This window comes from Chelonoidis abingdonii, chromosome 2 (genome assembly GCF_003597395.2).
Source record: "Chelonoidis abingdonii isolate Lonesome George chromosome 2, CheloAbing_2.0, whole genome shotgun sequence".
NCBI lineage: Eukaryota > Metazoa > Chordata > Testudines > Testudinidae > Chelonoidis > Chelonoidis abingdonii.
The window spans coordinates 33,689,969-33,693,950 of NC_133770.1; positions in this window are offsets into that span (position 1 = coordinate 33,689,969).

The following is a 3,982-nucleotide window of genomic DNA, read 5'->3' on the forward strand; positions in this document are numbered from 1 at the left end:
GTATAACCACTGCCATACATCCTGATATGACTCTTTCAATTTTCTAACGCATCGACTGAGAAATCCCATTTGTTCTCTGTATTCAAATAGGGAATACGCTACATATTTTATGCAGATATCTAAGCTCTATCCATAACAGACTTTTCTTTTTTGGGATCCAGTTAACTCCTTGGAAACAGTAATCGGCTATTTCTTCCATCCAATCCCTATCATTTTATTTGCATTCACATTTATAACACTCTGGAGGGTGTTTTAACCTCTTTCAATCGTGTTCCTTTGCTCGGAAGTTATTATAATCAGAGAGGCTGGGAGGAACAAGAGCAGCCGCCAAACATTTTGGCAACTAGGAGGCGGGAAGCTCATAAGTAGATGCCCTCTCCGCCCCCTCTCTTCCACTTATGGTGCCAAAAAGACCTCTTTAGAAAGGGTATCCCTTCAGTTCTGACGCTATTCTTTCCTGTTTACTCCTCTGCAATGGTACTTGCTCTGCACCAACCCCAATTAAATGGAGACACCATAAACTGATACACAATCTAATAATTGTCTCCTGTTCAAATAATTTTTATAGTAACACTTAATCTTTTCTGAATGCTCTATTCCTGCGCAACAACAAATAGTAACATTCTTTCTTACTCCCACTGCCTTAGTAAACACTGGGCATTTTATTCACGTTTTTGATAATACAAAGTAGGTGTGTTTGGCCGATTGCTCTACTTCTTGGTTTGCTCAATAGAGATTTGGAACTTGCTAATTACCTGCAATAATGCTCCGCCAAGTCTTGGCCAGCTTCATGCTCTTTTAGAAGATGGTGCAAGGCCCGTGACCAGCCTCTCCTATGATCTCTACTTTCCGCGAGTGACTAAGATGTAGAGTCTTTTATATTCTTAACTACAAGTCTTTGAAGAAAAGCTGAAGTATTTTCCTACTGGAAGTGTTAGAATATGTGGCAGAGCTACAAAAAGCACTTTGAATAAGGAGCAAATACCCATGCACGGTACATATCTTATTTTGATTGCCACTAACATCTTCAGCAGAGATCAAGCATCTCCATGGCTGTGTCTTCTGGTGAAATATATCTTGAAAGGGCTTTCAGTTCACTCACCTAATCACCGTCGTATAGACATCATGCTTGGATACATCAGTGATTGTCAGTCACTGCTCTCATGAGTGCTCCCAGCATTGCTGGTAGTAGTTCATATCTTCAGGGCCGGTGCCTTACTCATTACGGAGCTTTTGGAGATCCATACACACGACCCAAAATAAACTGCGTGTAGTTTCCTGGCAGTTGCCGATTCATCCAACATTTGAAATGTCTAATTTAACCATTCAGTGATGAATCTAGCACCTGGTTAAAGAATTCAACTTTGAATTTTGTTTTGGGGTCTCTATTCTTGGGAATATCCCTGTGTTCAATATCAACGATTGATGCATCTTTTCAAGTGACTTCCTTGTAATCGTTTAGATATGGGATGAAGAAAACTAGCTTTTCTCGCTCAGTGTTATAATCCTCTGCCAACTTACTTGCTGCCCTTTCATGAATCGTTATATTATGAAATCCTCATCTTGACCAGGTAAGACTGAGGTATGCTTTGCTTTGTCAGTTGTTCTATTGCCTTCGATCATCAAGGTCAAAACACCTTGAATAGTCTCTGCTTACAAACTTGATTTCAACAGTAGGTCGTGCCACAACACATAAGGTCCCACACAAAAAAATTTGAAGTATGTATGGTCTCTATCTTCCCACTTGGTATTATGATATGCTTTATTCCTCCACTTTCTTGCTCCATTGATGTGGCACTCAGTGGTTCAAGTGCAGCTGTAAGAGATGTTGATTCCCCAGATGTTGCTTTCAAATATTTGCCACTTCGATTGGAGTTGTATGCCAGAGAAAAATATATCGTAAAAATTGACTTGAAGTTCAACAATAAATCTCAGCTCAGCCTCACATTAGAAGACTGATTGCTTGACCTCCCCTTCACCGAGTCGCAAGTTACATTTAAATGAAATAAAACACGTATACTCCCCGCAATATGGACAACTAATCGCGTTTGAGGGTTTAACTCTCGGATCTGATCTGCCTGCTTCTCTTATCTCTTCTCCTTCTCATGTTAGGCACCCATCTGTTAGGACGCAACCTCTGCTGTCAGACTATTGCAATTCCCAGTTATCTCTCTATGCTTTTTAATGAAGCAACACATATTGTGGTTTACCTCAGCATCGCCTGTTTAGTATCATCAATGTCATTATAATGTCTATGTAGAAAGATGACCTCTCGGACATCCAACCGTAATGCAGGGAATTTTTCACTAGGTCTCTGATTAGCTGCATTTAACTAAATGCACCAGTTAAAGCTAATATTGTATCTGCTATGGGATGTCAGGTGTGCAGTCTCAGAAATAACAGGCAGTTAAAGTACTTTTGATGTACTTCAGACTTTCGCCACAATTTTTCGTTTTTTGTTTCTCCTGTTGCCTAGAAATAACTGTTTCCAATGTTCTCTGTTGGACTTGTATTCCTAAGGGTAGTGGAGTTTATCTAGTTTTGTGTGTACCATTGTATTAGGGTTGACTTCTCTTTGAGATGTCTCCTGGAGTGTAACATAAAATGCTAAGTCAAAATGACTCATGACTCATCATGCTCCAGTGCAAAATTTTTAAGAAATCTTTCCTTGTTTACTGGACACATACAGCTAGATGTGCTGATACCAGTTTTGGCATGCCCAATGCTTAGGTTTTGAGGTAGCAATGCATTCTAACAACCACTATTGGCCGCCAAATGAGCCTATTTCAGAACTATTTAGCCAATGGTCAATAGAAAGACTCTGAGTGCAATCTTTCTACTCTGTATGGCTAATATCTTTGTGGCCAACCTTTAGTCCTCTACCCTCTCAAGCTCTTTCCTACCACATATGGAATGCTTCTCTGGTGAACTTGCAGCGCTGTTTGAATATTGGCCTATAACTCCGATATTTTAGGCCCGATTTTTCAGTCTTTTGTTTCTGTTAGTACACAATGTTAGGTGCTTTGTCTGGGGAATCTTCCAGGTCAATCTGGCAGCTAGTCTGTCAACAAACAAGTATGTAAAACATTCTTGGGGATTTGACCTTACATAAGGCCCTTGTACTCGTCTTACTGTCACGGTTCACCATGTATTGCAGATTCACAGCCAGGGTACATTTATTGGCCAGATGGAAAAAACTCTACCTTTCCTGATTCGTTCTACTTTGGGGAACATCTTGAAGTTTCACTTGCTGTGGGCCCATTGGCTACTGACCAAGGAGTCTCTCTAGGCTAACTGCTCATGGGGTCTCAGCAGTTTCTGGATTTCTATAGACTTAAGAACTACCAGCCAGCATCTGATTTCTTGCGCCACTCACCGCTACTTCTTCTTCTGATCTTACGCTTTATCTTCAGGGAGAGTGCACATGATTATTCGTTATGTAGATGGAAGAATAATGGATCATAACTACATCTAGTAGGCTGCCCCAGTGTCTCCTGGCACTCTGCGTAACTGTGGAGATCAGTGATCTACCTCATCACTCAGCATTCCCACTTTGGGCCAGAAGGTTAATCCAAAAGTGAAACATTTTTTGTGTCTTTGTATCTCAGAGAAGCTCTCCGTCCTGCTTAAAAGTAGAAAAGCTTCCGTGTGTCTTCCTTTGTACTTTTCTGAATGCTGCTCACCGCTAGTTGGTGGCATCTTTCTTCCCTATTCACCTCATGTATCTGCCTTGGTTCTGTGGTCAGTATAGTGTTTGTCAACTCTGAGTTATGAAGGGACCCAAATTAAGCAGGCTGTAGCGTGGCCGGTGTGAGTAGGGATAGTATCAGCATCTTGAAGGGCTGACTGGGCTCCTATTACTTCAGTGACTGCCTTGTGTTCTCGCTCAAGTGGGTGCGGACGAATCACGCAGGATAACAGGATGCTCTCCCCTGCTAGCTCTCCCTGTGCCTGCTTTTCTGTTACTTCCCACTACTTGACA